The sequence below is a fragment of the Rhinatrema bivittatum genome, chromosome 1 (assembly GCF_901001135.1).
Source record: "Rhinatrema bivittatum chromosome 1, aRhiBiv1.1, whole genome shotgun sequence".
In the NCBI taxonomy this organism is placed as follows: domain Eukaryota; kingdom Metazoa; phylum Chordata; class Amphibia; order Gymnophiona; family Rhinatrematidae; genus Rhinatrema; species Rhinatrema bivittatum.
Genome location: NC_042615.1, coordinates 738,912,389 through 738,928,816, shown reverse-complemented (window position 1 = coordinate 738,928,816; position 16,428 = coordinate 738,912,389).

The window sequence follows — 16,428 nt, the reverse complement described above, 5'->3', positions numbered from 1 at the left end:
GTCTGCTCCCATAAAGTCTTGGAATCCGCAGTAGCTGTGCCGCAGGGGATGGTACTGACAAAGGTATGGGCAATGGTGGTTGTGGTTGTTTTCCATAGATGACAGAGAACGGTGACGTGCCTGTAGCAGTGGCAATGTGGGAGTTGTGAGAAAAGTCCGCCCAAGATAAAAGTTTGGACCAATTGTCTTGGCGGTCATTGATGTATGCATGCAGGAAGGCCTTCAAAGAGCGATTCATTCGCTCGGCTTGTCCGTTAGCTTGGGGATGATAGGCAGTTGTTAAACTGATATTAATACCGAATTTTCGGCAAAGAGCAACAAACTCTGGACCTCTATCTGAGACAATGTCCTTGGGTAGGCCATGCAATCTAAAGATATGATGAAAAATAGGCGTGTCAACTCTGGAGCAGATGGTAGGCCCAGTAGAGGGACAAAATGGGCCATTTTTGAAAAACAGTCTGTGGTTACCCATATTAAGGTATGGACCTTTGATGGGGGCAAATCCACGATGAAATCCGTAGACAAGTGGGTCCATGGTTCTTCGGGTGCTGGAAGTGGTTGCAGGAGACCCCAAGGTCGACCAACCGGGGGCTTTTGCTGTGCACAAGTGTTACAGGATTCGACGTATGCTTTAGCGTCAGAGACCTTAGTAGGCCACTAGAAGAACCGCTGGAGCAGTGCCAAAGTTCGTGCTCGTCCTGGATGACCGGCGAACTTAGAATCACGTGCCCTGTGGAGGACTCTTTCTCGAAGTTGTCGGGGCACAACGGTCTTCCCAGCAGGAACTGGGTGAGTAGCAGACAAACAGATGCAGGCTGGGTCTATTATATGGCTAGGTTCTTCTGGAGTATCTTCAGGCTCGAAAGAGCATGATAGGGCATTGGCCTGGAGGTTTTTATCAGCTGGACGGTAACGAAGCTCAAAATTGAACCTGGAGAAGAATAGAGCCCATTGAGCTTGACGGGCGTTGAGACGTTGGGCCTGGCTCAGATGTTCCAGGTTCTTATGATCGGTGAACACAGTGAATTTATGTTGCGCACCCTCTAGCCATGGGCGCCATTCTTCGAGGGCCAATTTTATGGCCAGTAACTCATGATCTCCTATGCTGTAGTTCTGCTCCGCGAATGAGAACTTATGGGAGTAGAATGAGCACGGGACTGTAGTGCCGGAAGCAGTGCGTTGGCTCAGGACCGCCCCAGCTCCAATAGCAGAGGCATCCACTTTCCCTTGAAATGGATGGTTCGGATCGGGATGATGCAAGTAAGACCCCACCTGGAAGGCTTCTTTGAGGCAGTGGAAGGCTGCGACTGCCTCCGGAGTCCAATTGCGAGTATCTTGACCCTTACGAGTTAGGGCTATCAAAGGAGCAGCCAGATTAGAGTAACGTGGGATGAAATGGCAGTAGAAGTTCAGAAACCCCAGGAAGCACTGGAGAGCTTTAAGACCCATAGGCTTTGGTCAATCCTGGATTCCTTTTAGCTTAGCTGGGTCCATGGAAAATCCTTGCTGGGAGATAATGTATCCGAGGAAAGGCAAGCTGGTCTTCTCAAACACGCATTTGTCCAATTTTGCAAACAAGTGGTTCTTGCGAAGGCATTGGAGGACGGTACAGACATCAGTGCAGTGTGTGGCCAGGTCTTTAGAAAAGACAAGGATATCGTCCAAGTAGGCCACAACCTTGGTGTACAGTAAATCCCTTAAAAATCCATTCATCATTCATTGGAAAACTGCGGGCGTGTTACAGAGGCCGAAAGGCATCACCATGTATTCGTAATGCCCATCCCGGGTGTTAAAGGCAGTCTTCCAAATGTCATTGGGGCGGATTCGAACTAGGTTATACGCCCCGTGTAGGTCCAATTTTGTGAATATAGATGCTCCCTGAAGACGATCAAATAATTCTGAGATTAATGGCAGAGGATACTTGTCTTTATGAGTCATGCCGTTTAGGCCGCGGTAGTCAATACACGGTCTAAGTGACCCATCTTTCTAAGTCACCCACAAAAAGGCGGATGAATCCCTTTGCAAGTTTTTTTTTAATGTACTCCATCATGGCCCTCGTCTCGGGTAGAAACAGAGGGTAGGTACGTTCTCGAGGAGGCGTGGTCCCTGGAAGAAGATCAATAGGACAATCAAACCTCCAAAGAAGCAGAAGAAGGTCTGCTTTTTGCTTGGAAAACACTTTGAAATCGGCGTAAGGAGCGGGTATATCAGAGGAGGTGACAGCCAAAGGAACCACGGATGGTGGTACTACTTTTTGGAGACAGGACTGGTGGTAGGCAGGACCCCACTCCACCAGTTGCAACGAGCCCCAATCAAATTGGGACTCCCCTGGATTTTGTAGCCCTGGAGTTCTCGGACTCCCCTGGAGTTCTCGGACTCCCCTGGATTTTGTAGCCAGGGGAGTCCGAGAACTACCGGATGGATGGATTTCTCCAATACTAACAGTTCAAGTTCTTCAGTATGTAGGCCACCAGTGCGCAGCTGGACAGGCTTAATGGTAAGGAAGATTCGACTGGGTAGCAGTTCTCCATAAATGGATGCTATAGACAAGGAGGTCTCTAGCAAATGGGTTTTTATATCCAGGAGCTGGACAAGATCTTTGAGAATTAAATTACTTCCTGCTCCGGAATTCACCAGAGCAAGTACTGGAAAGGACCGGGAATGCCAGATCAAGGTGACCGGTACAGATAACTGAGGGGCCAGAGAGGTTGCGCCCAAGTTCAGGACCCGTACTGAACTTAGGCCTGGAAGTTTCCCGTACGGATAGTCTGAAGATGGTGGCCAGATGCTCCTCAATACAGACACAGACCGGTTTGTCTCCGTCGGAGGTGCTCTTCCAGTGTCAGCTGCCCACGGCCCAACTGCATGGGCTATTCCATCTTAGCCACAGTAATGACCCTGCTTGGGGCAGGGTTGGTGGTCAGTGGCGAGCGGGATTGAACCCAAGAAGGCTTCTTGGGCATCCGACTCTCCCAGTGACGCTCTTGGAGACGATGGTCGATTCGGCCTGTCAAGTCTATAAGGACCTCAAGGGAAGAAGGGAGCTCCCTTGCAGCCAGCTCATCCTTCAACTGCGAAGAAAGCCCATCCAGGTAGATAGCTCGCAGGCAGTCTTCCTGCCAAGTGAGCTCGGAAGCCAAAGTCCGAAACTCGATGTTATAGTCGAAGAGATTTCTTTGACCTTGACGAAGATGTAGTAAGCTAGTGCTTGCCACGGCATGCCACCCTGGATCATCAAAGATCCATCAAAACACAGCCATGAACTGGAACAACTCCCTTAGGAGGGAATCCAAGCATTCCCACAGGAGGGAAGCCCAAGCCAGTGCCTTCCCCTCGAGACGAGATAGGATGAAGGTGACTTTGGTCAATTCATCCTGGAAAACTGAGGGCTGCAGAGCGAATTGCATATAGCATTGGTTAATGAACCCTCTGCAGAGTCTGGAGTCACCATTGAAGCGTGGGGGTACTGGTAGGGCCAGCAAGGCTCGAGGCATCGATGGTGATGGCTGTGGATGAGGAGGAGCTAGGGTAGACACTGGATTATTGGTGAGGGCATCAAGCTGGGCATGAAGACGATCCATGGAAGAAGCCAGTGCCTCAGGAAACTGCTTCTGTTCTTGTACCTTGGATGCCAGGCCTGGGATGGCCTGGAGGGCATGCGGCTCTACCGAATCCATGGCCTTTGCAACCTGTTGCATCGGAGATGGACCCTTGGGCCGAGGTGGGGTTGATGCAACCCGTAGGTAAGGACCTACGGGTCCCCACTGTCGGCAGCTGGAGTGGGCTGAAAGGCAGATGCCGCTGGAGCTTCACCTATACCAGCCCTTGTTCCCCGCGGGCTGAGCCTTTGGGTGCCGGGGCCGGTAGGACTTAGGTGGGCCTCTGTTTATAATTGCAGAAGAAGTGGGTTCAGCCCAGAGACAGCAGGAGAAGGATAGTACAGTTCTACTTTGGACTGGATAATGTCCTGGAAACTCGGGCACCAATGGAACGAAGGCAGACAGAGGACGCTCGAGCAAAGGTAGGCCGAAGCCCGATGAATCCACGTCCAGAAGTAGGCAGAAGAGGCATCCAATGGTAGGTTTGAGTCAGGGCTGGCAGCAATCCAGAGGCAATGGTAAGCAAGACTGAGGTCTGATCATGCAGATAGTCAATAGCATAGTCAAACAAAGCTGAGGTCTGATCACGGAGATAGTCAATAGCGTAGTCAAACAAAGATGAGGTCTGATCATGGAGATAGTCAGTGGCATAGTCGGACAAGGCAAAGGTCTGGGTCTGGAGATAGGCTGTAGTGTAGTCAGGCAATGCGGAGGTCTGGAGACAGGCTGTAGCGTAGTCAGGCAATGCGGAGGTCTGGGACTGGTATTATAATTAGTGAGGTTTGGGTGGACCCTTGGACACTGGCAGCTGACCACGCCCATGGGGAGAAGTCCCGTGAGGGGCCACGTCAGGCTCAGCTTAGGACACACAAACACAGAGATTGATCTTTTATTAGACAATGTGATGAAGCCACCAGAGGTGGCAGTAGTGAGCAATAGAAGTAGCCCGGCTGGCTAGTATCCCTCAGGCACTGGAACAGTGACTCCTCCGGGAGCAGTGCTGTAGTGGAAAGAACTGAGAATAATGAGTACAGTGGAATATGCACAAAACCCCAGTAAGGAGAACCCCAGGATAGGGAGAGCAGGCCCTCGAGGAGCAAGTACCTGAACCCTGCGAGCTGAGAGGCTTGAAAGTAGTGTACTCACACAGCAGTTCCACGTAGGAGATGGCACTAGGGCTGGAATGGAGGCAGGCCCTTGCGGAGCGAGTACCTGGTTCCAGGGAACAGCTCTGAGGTGAAGATGGTAGTATTCATTGGTGTTAAAGATAGCGAATCCTTCCAGGCAGAAGAGAAGGTAAGAGCAGGCAGCGAGTCAGGGAACATGGGCCCTCGAGGAGCGAGTACCGGTTTCCTGATAGCGACCTGAAAAAGCAAGTGAGGCCCCCGAGGAGCGGGTACCCCGTTATTGTTAAGAGTCCAATGGAAATTGGAGAGGCAGAGTAGCTGGGTACGGAGAGCGAATCCCATCCGTAAGATTCCCTTTGCTAACTCAAAGGCTAGCAAACATTGTAGACTTTAAATATCTGGGCAGCGTGACTTCATCACAGGGGGACGCCCCTGAGGTTCGCGCCATCTTTTTTCCCTGCAGTGGACTTGGAGGGCCGGATGAACCCTTTGGCCAAGTTCTCACAAATGTATTCTGTCATGGCTTGGGTATCAATCTGTGAGAGAGGTTATTATCCTACCCCGAGGAGGCTCCATGTTGGGCAGTAAATTTATCACGCAGTCATAGGAACGATGAGGAGGTAACGTGTCCACAGCCTTCTTTGAGAACACATCAGAGAAGGATGCATATTGTGGTGGAAGGTCCAGTAGAGAGGGCGCTGTAGTCAGACAAGGCAATGGAGAGACGGGTTCCAAGCAGTTCTTATGGCAAGCTGGGCCCCAACGAGAGAGCTGTAGGGTGGCCCAATTGAACTGTGGAGTGTGCTGCTGGAGCCAACACAACGGGATGGATGGCTTTGTCCAGTATATGGAATGAGATGGTTTCTACATGCAAAGTCCCGGTGTGTAGCTGGATGGGAGCCGTGGTGTGGGTAACCTCACCAGGAAGAGATTCCCCATGAATAGACAAGAGTAGTAAGGGCACCTTAGGAGAAAGTCTATTCCTACCCATCTGCATGGGTTCCTCTGATGGATTCTGTAGTGTGCTTACTCGTGGAGAAAAAGAAAGCCGGGCTCGGGACAAGCCTGGTGCAGACTTCCGGGCTGCTCTGGACTCGAGAGTGTTCTTGTAGTCGACGGTCGATACTCCCAGTGAGGTCAATCAAAGAGTCCAAAGATGAGGGCAATTCACGAGCCGCCAACTCGTCTTTAATTCGAGGACTCAAACCTTCGAGAAAGATGGAACATAGACAGTTGGAGTCCCAGTGTAATTTTGTAGCTAGAGTTCGGAATTCAATAACATAGTCCGTTAGAGGCCGAGAGCCTTGTTGGAGATGAAGAAGAGATGACCCGGAAACGGCTCGTTGGCCAGGGTCTTCGAAGACCGATTGAAACAGGGCCAGGAACCCTGGAAGGTCGCGGAGGACCGGTCAGCTCGCTCCCAGAGAGGTGACGCCCAGGCCAAGGCCTTACCATCCAAAACGGCCAGGATGTATGTAGTCTTGGTGATCACATCTGGGAAGTAAGCTGTTTGCAGACAGAAGTGCATATTGCACTGATTTAAGAAACCCCTGTACAGGAGAGGGTTCCCTGAAAAGTGTGGGGGTGCCGGCAAGGGCACAGTCAGTCGAGGAGCCGGTGCAGAGGTGGAGCTATTGAGCTTGATAGATGTTGTAGTAGCTGTCATGATAGCGTCTAGACGAGAGCTCAAGTTGTCTATGGCAGCTGCCAGAGACTTCAAGAATTTCTGTTGTTCGCTGATCCTTTGTTCTGTGAGGGCCGAGACCTCTGCTGGGTCCATCAACTTGGCAGTCTGTTATGGTTTGTGGGTTTGTGGACCCTTGGCCCTTGGTATGAGTTGTTACCACCTGTGGGGAGGAGCCCCACAGGCCCACACCATCGGGAGGCAGGGTCAGGCACTGCAGGGATCTCTGGGTGAGACTGTGGAGAGGTCCCGAGGAGTCATGGGGAATTCCCCAGTAGACAAGCAGGCTGAAGATAATACCTTGACTGAGACCCCCGAGGGGGAAGGCGCCAGGCAGGCCGTAGAGTGGGAAGGCTTGAGGCTGGCGTGCAGGAGGTATACTGGAGAGCCATCCCCGAGGGGTGGAGCGAGGGAAGTGCAGTTGCAGTGACGCAGGCTAACCCACTGAGCAGGGAAGCCCGAGTCCAGTCTCCAATTATGATGTAGGTAGAAACCCGAGAGCGGAGAGCACAGACAGTCTCTGTATGATAGGGAAGCACAGCCCCGAGGAGTGGGGAAGGCTGGGAGTCTAGTACCATGTAAGCGTGACCCCAAGGAGCAGAGAGGCGCGGACAGTCACAGTAAAGCACAAGGACACTGTCCCGAGGAGTGGGATGGTGCTGAGAATCTCTTGAAAAGTAGGAGGACGCAGCCCTGAGGAGTGGGGGAGCGCTGACAGTCCAACACAGGACGTAGGCACAACCCCGAGGAGCGGGAAAGCACTAGCGTAAACTCCAGAGTGGTAAAGGTGTTCCAAGGGGCAGCCCCAAGGAGCGGGGGAGGCCAGGAGACAAGGTCCCCATAAAGAGTGCCCACTGACCCCTGAGGCGCAGGTACCAGACAGAGTCCAATAGCGTAGCCACAGGAACACAGAACAGGAGCTAGTAGAGACGTACGGAACTTGTTGCCAAGTCGGCTAGCTGAGGGCGAAGGTGGAGCCTTGATCTGATGACATCATCAAACTTGGACGCCCCCGAGGTTCCCACCGAAGAGGCTTCAAAGGAGGGCCCGGTGAAGCGTGCGCACCTAGGAAGGATCGGAGATGAGGTAGCTGGCGTCTCTGCTGCCACCAGGAACCATGGGGAACGCGGTGGTAGAGATTGGCCTGTGCCACGAGAAGACCCGGGGAGGGCTGGAGAACGGTGCAGGATATAAGTAAGCGCGGTCGCAGCCGTCTGCGACTGGCGGGCATAACAGCAGTGACAGTTACAAGATATGGCTTTAGCTATTATACAGCTGGGACAGGATTTTTGTCGTCAACCAAACTGAACTTACATGCTTGTGGTTTTAGCTTAATGCCTCACCTGGAACAAGCAAGAAGCGAGAAGTGTAACAGGTGTCACCTGTGCACTTGCTTCTATTCTAGCAGGTGGCAGGAAAGTCCAGCTGGGTCCATAGCATCGAGAAAGCTAAAGACAGAAAGGCATCCATGATGGCATGAATGTGTTTTTCACCTAGCATGGCAAAGAGTGTCTTTTTCTGTAGGTGCAGGTGGAAAGGTTTATTATGCCTCTAATGTTCCCATATGGGTTTTGTTCCACTTGGAGAATAGAGCTGTGGTTTGTACACCTGCAAAATTTACCAAGAACAATGTGATTTATGGGTTTGGCGATATGCCACTATTGTCCTGTATCCTGTATATTCTATATAAATTCTTGTCAGTATTCACACCCTGTCAGAATTCAAAACACATCAGTCTGGTAATTCTATTTTGTATACAAAATTGCTATTACTGTAGCTAAATAAACCAAGTCTCATTGGTACTCCTGCCTCTAGTCTTTTGTCTACTAAGACAGGAAAGGGGAGGACAGCTTCTGGGATGGTAAATAATTTCTCCATTTCTTGATGCGATTGGCTGGGAAAGAGACGTAGATAACACATTCCAGGTAAGAGCTGTTTTTATATATTTTTTCTTTCCTTGGAGCTTCCTGTGTTGATTCTCTATCTCTTTCAACAAAGGCTGGTCTCTTCTGCAATGAGACTTACTTGGTAAGATTTATGATACGGTTAAAACTTCCTGAGGTTTATATTTAGACACAGTCCAGATAACAAAGTTAGCCAGATAAACTTATCCAACTAACTTTGGAGGCATATTCAGTAGTTTAGCTGCACAATTGAATATAGCCAGCTATCTTACGTAGTTAGCCGGATAACTATAGCTGGCTAATTTTAGAACGGTTCTTTGACCCAATCAGACATATGGGCGCGTTTTCCCTTACCCCTTATTCAGAAAGGGGCCAAAAACGCACGTCCAATCCCCCGAACCTAATAGCGCCCGCAGCATGCAAGTGCATGTTGATGGCCCTATTAGGTATTCCTGCGCGATTCAGAAAACAAAATGTGCAGCCAAGCCGCACATTTTGCTTTCAGAAATTAGCGCCTACCCAAAGGTAGGCGCTAATTTCTTCGGGCACTGGGAAAGTGCACAGAAAAGCAGTAAAAACTGCTTTTCTGAGCACCCTCCGACTTAATATCATGGCGATATTAAGTCGGAAGTCCCGAAATTTTCCAAAAGTAAAAAAAAAATAAAAAATTTGAAGTCAGCCCACGGCTTTCGGGTCGAAAACCGGACGCTCAATTTTGCCGGCATCCGGTTTCCAAACCCGTGGCTGTCAGCGGGCTCGAGAACCGATGCCAGCAAAATTGAGCGTCGGCTGTCAAACCCAATGACAGCCGCCGCTCCGGTCCAAAAGGAGGTGCTAGGGACGTGCTAGTGTCCCTAGCGCCTCGTTTTACCTGGTTTTACCGCCGGGCTTAATTAGCATACTGAATCGCCCGCTCTCCCGCGGACTTTACTGAATCTGCCCGATAGCTGGCTAACTGAACTCCTTCCAGTTACACTCCTGGAATGCCCCAGGCTTATCCAGCTAAATTCTAGCTCCCTAACAGATCGATACTGTAAGGCCGTGGTAGAAACAGTGCGGCAGTGTCAGGCGCACCCTTCCTCCCCGCACGCACAGTTCTCTAGACCTAGCGCCTGATACTCTCTTCTAATTGCATGCAAATGCATGCCGTGGCTGTGAAGCGATAGGGAAGGGTTATGCCCGCGCAACCCATTTTACTGTATAGGTGCTTAATACAGCGCTGTGTCTTCGCCGCTGTGTCTCACCTCCTCCCGGAGCAGGGCGCGAAAGCAGCCTTGCTCCGGGAGGAGGTGAGACACAGCGGCGAAGCAAAAAAAACCAAAGGCGCGTGTTCGATTGCGCGGGTAGGCGGCAGCAGCGGCGGCGGCGGGATCCGGGGGGGCGGGTGGGTACGTGTTCGATCGGGCGAGTAGGCAGGTAGGCGGCAGCGGCGCAGCAAAAAAAACCAAAAGCAATTTTGGTTTTTTTCAAAAAGTGACAAAAGTAACTTACTTTTCTGAAGCCATCAGGAACACGATCGTAGCCATCAGCAGGAACACGATTGTAGCTCACCCGACGAAGACGAAGATGGCCGCCTGCACGGGGAAAGCGTGCAATTGGCCGCTGAAGACGTGACGTCACGACGTTTGGTGTCACGGGATGTGACGTCACGTCTTCAGCGGCCAATTGCACGCTTTCCCCCGTGCAGGCGGCCATCTTTTTGTCTTTGTCGGGGGAGCTACTGATGGCTTCAGAAAAGTTTTTTTTTTGCCACCTACCCGCCCGCCCGATCGAACACGCCGCTGCCTACCCGCCCCCCGGATCCCGCTGCCGCTGCCGCCCCCGGATCCCGCTGCCCCCCCCGGATCCCGCTGCCGCTGCCCCCCGCTGCCGCCTACCCGCCCATGCAATTTTGGCGCTCATCCAGGCAGAGGGAGCCGGAGGTCGTTCGCCGTCGGCTCCCTCTGCCTGGATGAATGCCCGTGCGATTTTGGCGCTCATGGCATGAGCGCCAAAATCGCACGGGCATTCATTCCGGCGGGGCCGTGCGGTCATCCAGGCAGAGGGAGCCGGAGGTCGTTTCGCCGCCAGCTCCCTCTGCCTGGATGGATGCCCTTGCGAAATCGGGAGGAAGGGAGAAGGGACTACCGTAGCAGGCCCGAGCCTTGCTACTTTTTCGGTTTTTTTTTGCTTCGGGAGGAGGGGACCGGACGGGCTGCAGGAGACCGGACTGGGGCTACACCGGAGACCGGACGGGACCAGGGCGGGTAAGCAATGTTTTTTACACTACACTACACTAACACCTACTAGGGGGAGGCGGTAAACTAACACGTTAAGGCCGCGGCAAAACAGCGGGTTACTGAGGAGATAGTATCAGCGCCCGTCACAGTATCGGAGGGGAATAGCTAATTCCTTCATTATACAGCTTTTTCGTTCATTTACATGCTGGGTGCGGAAAGGGTTATGTGTCTATTTTAGGAAGCGCTAAGGACGCGTGAAACTGGAGACTGTATCGCTGGATCGCCTTACTCATCTGTATTGTGCGCTCCCAGCACGTTACAGACGGGGAATCTTTAACTGCACGTTACTGTATCGACCTGTAAATTATTAGCTGGCTAGAATTTAGCCTGATAAAGACTGAATATAGCTAGGTAAGCCATTTAGACGGATAACATTTCAGTTAGCTGACTAAATGGCTTTTGAATATCGACCTCCTAGTGTTTAAGGACTTCCTGCCATTTTTTAAAATATTTCATGCATTAAATAGACAAGGGCTGATTTTTAGGCTTAGCTCCCCATCTAGTGGATTTTGTTGGGATAGCATCTGACCAAATTTGTTTTTCATTTATAATTGAGGTCTTTAAGGGGAAGGTCGTCTCCGTGCCTGTTCTTGACCCTTTTTATCCCTGACATAATTTTGTTTCATTCCTCTGGCACTCCTCTCCTGGCTGTCCCTTTTGTTAATTAGAGACATAAGTGGGGACAGGTCTGAATACTGACAAGAATCACACAGAATATACAAGATACAACCAGTGAGACCGCACCTTGAATACTGTGTACAATTCTGGTCGCCACATCTCAAAAAAGATATAGTTGCGATAGAGAAGGTACAGAGAAGGGCAACCAAAATGATAAAAGGGATGGAACAGCTCCCTATGAGGAAAGGCTGAAGAGGTTAGGGCTGTTCATCTTGGAGAAGAGACGGCTGAGGGGGGATAAGATAGAGGTCTTTAAGATCATGAGAGGTCTTGAAAGAGTAGATGTGAAACGGTTATTTACACTTTCGAATAATAGAAGGACTAGAGAGCATTCCATGACTAGGGAGCATTCCAGCCGGTCACGGCGTGTGCGCATGCGCCTTCGCTGCCTTGAGCATCCATATTGGACGTACAGGCATGCACGTATTCTCTTTAGCTGGCGGGGCTGCTGAAGTCGCTCTCTCTCGACGCCCTTCTACTGCTGCTGCTGGGGGCTTGCGTGGCCGCGGCCAGGGCAGGTGAGTCACCTTTATACTTAATGCAGCATTTACATGGGAACTTTAAGAAAAACATCGCCCCCACTTGCAAGGCTCTGGGTTTCAAAATCAAGAATTGTTGGCATCGTTTCTGAGTCTGTTTTGCCTCATCAGGAAATACTCTTACTTGAAAACTCAGGAAAGACTCAGACTTATGCCTGAAAAAAAGGCACAGAACCTAATCTCTATCAGGTTCAAGAAGAAGGTAGCCACAAGAGTAGCCGGAAAAACTTCTGTAACTGATTGTTCCAAAATTGCTGATAAATTATCCATTTCCAATACAGGATCTTGTTGTGATGATATAGGAAGATCTCTTCAGAAGTTTGGTACATAAAATGCCGTAGAAATAGGTGGTGAAGCCTGTTCAGATATCTTCAAAACTTCCAAGAAATTTCTTTTAAGCATATCCTTCGGTGTAATCAAAGAACTTTTAGGAAAATTTATAAATCTTACATTTTGATTTCTCACCACATTTTCCAAATTTTCCATTTTAAAGGATAATTGAGAATTTTCCTTGATAATAGAGGATTGTAAAGCCTTTACAGATTCAATTTGTTTTATTAGCATCAAAAGATTTCTCAGATTGTATTTTAAATGTTTCCAGAGTAGATTATCTAGTTCCCATATCCATAATCTTAGCTTCTAGTGGTTTAAATTGGGAAGAAATCACTTTGCCTAAAACTTCTATGGCTTCCCATATCGATTCTAATGTTATATGAGAGGGTCTGACCAGAAATGAAGAAATATTGAAACCCAGTACCTCTGGTCCAGATTCTGGAGAGGGAATATCCCTTGTGTCGGCAGCTATAGATCTGTCTCCAAGCACAGCTCCCTGCTGAAGGCCGATGGTATTGAGAGCCTGGGCCTCTGGGTGAGTCCTCCGTCTCAAGAGAGGAGAGAGACTGCTGAGCCTCCTCTACCTGCAATTCCACCTCTCCTGGGGTCGATGCTCTTGCAATTGCAGGATTCAGTGGGGGAAACCGAATGCCAGGTGAAAGAGTGACCGAGGAATCAGAGGAGAGAGCAAGTAATTCTCTTTCTCATTCACTTCCCAGCGATTCAGATGCTGGCGGTATCGGCCATTGTGTAACATGGGCATCCATCGGTCCGATTTAGAAAGGGGCCAAGAGGGGCTGCTTCAGGAACCCTCTCCCTGACCCGTCTCTTTCGAGAGGAATGCAGCATTGCAGGAAAATGAAATGAAATGCTCAAGCCAAGCGTTACTCCATCATCTTAGTTCAGCTCCTCCCTCCATACTATTTTGGTATGGCAGATTATTATATAAATTGTGACTTTTTTTGTAGGGTTTTGTGTTACTTCACAATGTGCTTGATAGTGGTGGGAGCTTCTTGGTCATTTTTAAAATGATGAATTTATTTGTCTTATCATTTTTTGTTTTTATATTGATTGTTTTATTGATTTTATATATTTTCCACTGTAACCTACTTTGTGATTATAAGCATTGGTCCCAGTTTTTATTTTTGGTTGTGTTTTAGTTAACTGGTTTAGGCTGTGTCACTTTTCTTGTCTGTTTCTTATATGGAGTTTTATTTTATGTGGTTTATACCTGTAGATGCTTTGTTCTGCTGTAGTGAATTTATTTGGAAATGTGGAATATAAATCTTGATAGATAACAGCAGCAGTGATATGACCACGTTGTTCTTCCTAGAAAGCATGGGGTAACCTTCATGGAGCAGTGGTTACAACCTTAAGAGACAGATGATGTTGGATTCCATGTGGGAATTTGTTTGTATATCAACCCTAAAGTGAACTAGGCAGTTGCACCATAGATTTGATGCAGAGGCAATAAAAGTTTTACTTTCTTCTCCATTCCTTTTTGGGTCATTCTTAACATTCTATTTGCTTTTTTGACTGCTGCCAGCCTGTTACACAATGAGCTGAAGATTTCAATGTGTTGTCCATGAGGATTCCAAGGTCATTTTCCCGGGTGATGACTCCTAATATGGAACCCAGCACTATGTACCTGTAGTTGGAATGAATGACTGCTCTCCATTTGGAAAACTGACTATTTAGTCTTACTCTATTTCCTTTCCTTTAACCAGTTACTAATCCATGAGAGAACACAGACTGCTGCAAGTATGTCAGATGGAAGCAGTGGCGTAGCGAGGGGGGGGGGGCAGGCTATAGGGGTACCCGGGGGCAGGGGATCCCATCCCATCCAGGAAGAAAAGGAGGCCTGCAGCCGTCTGGGGAACCCATCCCATCCAGTGGCAGAAGAAGAAGAGGCCAGCGGCCGCAGAGGGAGCCCATCCTGTCTGGTGGGCTCCCTCTGCGGTGGCAGAAGGGAGCCCACCAGACTGGATGGGCTCCCTCTTCTGCCCCCGGTGGCCATGGGCGTCCTCTTCTGCCACCAGACCAGTCTGGTGGCAGAAGAGGACGCCCATGGCCACCGGGGGAGCTCATCTCGCCCAGTGGCAGAAGAGAAGGAGACCCGTGGCTGTCTAGAGCATGGTGGGCGCTGCCATCAGCAGTGAGCCAGGATGTTCTGTGTACCGCGGGGGAAGGTGCATATAGCTGAACAGCCATTTCCTCACTCCCTGATACAGCCCTTACTTTTAAGAATGCTGCACCGGGGGGAGAGAAGAAGAGCTGCTGAACCTGTTCCGGGTGTGAGGCTGCCAGCAAAACAAAGAGCAGGGGGCATGCCTTCAGTGCGTATATGTATATGAATGGAAGCTTCTGTGTGTGTCTGTGTGAATGAATTGGTGCCTTCCTGGGTATCTGTATGTGTGTATGAGAATGGGGGTCTGCTTTGGGGGTCTGTCTATGTGTGAGAGAATGGGTGCCTACCTGGGGGTCTGTCTGTCTGTGAGAGAATAGGTGCCTGCCTGGGGGTCAGTGTGTGTGTGTGTGAGAGAGAGAGAGAAATATGAATGGGTGCCTGCCTGGGGGCTGTCTATGTGTGTGACAGAGAATGGGTACCTACCTGGGGGGTGTATGTGTTGTGTGTGTTTGTGAGAGAGAGAGAGATGCCTGCCTGGGGGCCTGTCTGTGTGAGAGAATGGATGCCTGCCTGGAGGGCTGGCTGTAAATATGAAAGACAGAATGCATGTCTGCCTGGGAGTCTGTCTGTGTATGTGTGAGAGATTGGGGATCTGTCTGTGTGTATGTGAGAGAGAATGGGTACCTGCCTGGGGGTCTGTCTCTGTGTATATGTAAGAGAATGAATGGGTGCCTTCCTGGAGGACTGTGTATGAGAATGAATGGGTGTCTGCCTGGGGGTCTGTTTGGGTGAGATCCTGAGTGTGTGTATGAGGGAAACTGGAGAGTAAGAGCTTTTGTGTGTATATGTGTGTGTGTGTGGGGAGAGGGTCTTAGAGCCTTTGTATAAGTGTGCATATGTATGAGAGCATGTATGTATGTGACAGTGTATGTGGGAGAGAGAATGGATATGTGAGTGCGTATGAGAGAGAGAGGATAAAGTCTGTGTATACCCTTAGCCCCCTAATTCTTGACATTCTCAGGGTGATTGGAAATCAAGAGTTCCCAGTGTTGGACAGCAGTGGCTTTTTAAATTTAATCCTTATTAGTTTGAATTATTGGGTGTTATTTGATATGTGTGCTGTTTTGAAATATTTTATTGGTGCTTGGGGAATTTTAAAAAATGTATATGATTTTAATTAATAGAAGTTATTCTGTTTGTCAGTAGTTTTCAAATATTCTTTATTAGCATGATTTTACTATTATAATTAATGCTTTATGTTTCTTGATTTTTATTTGCTTTATGAGGAATGGTGGTTCAGTTTTTCCATTGTTACATACAGAGCCTGGCTTCTTGGGGTTTCTATTTCAGTCTTTGTCTGCAATTTGCTAGTTCTAATTTGTGATCCTTTATTCTGTATTTGGTGAAGGTCTGTGTTCTGCATGTGTAATTGAAGTTAAATATTCTACTAATGTGTCATTTCTATGTAGGGATCTATAGAAGCTTGGTTTGTTCTGTTTTCCTAATAGGAGGTATATTGGTGTTTAAGGGCCTAGTGTAAAGTTTGCAGGGTCACCTATTCATAGGGTTATAACTGTTAGAGTGCTGACAGTTACTGCTGTTTTGGAATTGGAGATCTATTATATTGTAATTGTAATTTAGTTTGCTCATGGTTTTTTGAAGACCAAGCCACACCCAACATGCGTTACAACAGTCCTAATACCATATGTGTTACAAGTGTGTTTTTGGTTTTTATACAGGGTTTTCTGGTTGTCAGCACAGCTGTGCATGTAATATAATATACAAGCTGTTGCAATATTTTTGCTTTGAAAAACTGTACTTTGAGTATGTTTTTTCATGCGTTGCCTTTGCAACAAGTCTCCTCGCTACTCGAGTACTCGTTGCTGATAATCATCTGTACACTTTGTTCCTGACCCTCGTTGGTCCCGGTTACTGTTCTTCTCGTTCCTGTCCTGTCTATGTTTTGGATTGACTGCACTGATATCGATTTTGCTTTGCCTGACTAGGCTTCAGCCTATCTCCAGTCCCAGACCTCCGTTATGTCCGACCACGCTTCTGCCTATCTCCAGACCCAGACCTCTGTTATGCCTGACCACGCTTCTGCTTATCTCCAGACCCAGACCGTTGCTACATCTGACTACGCTACAGCATATCTCC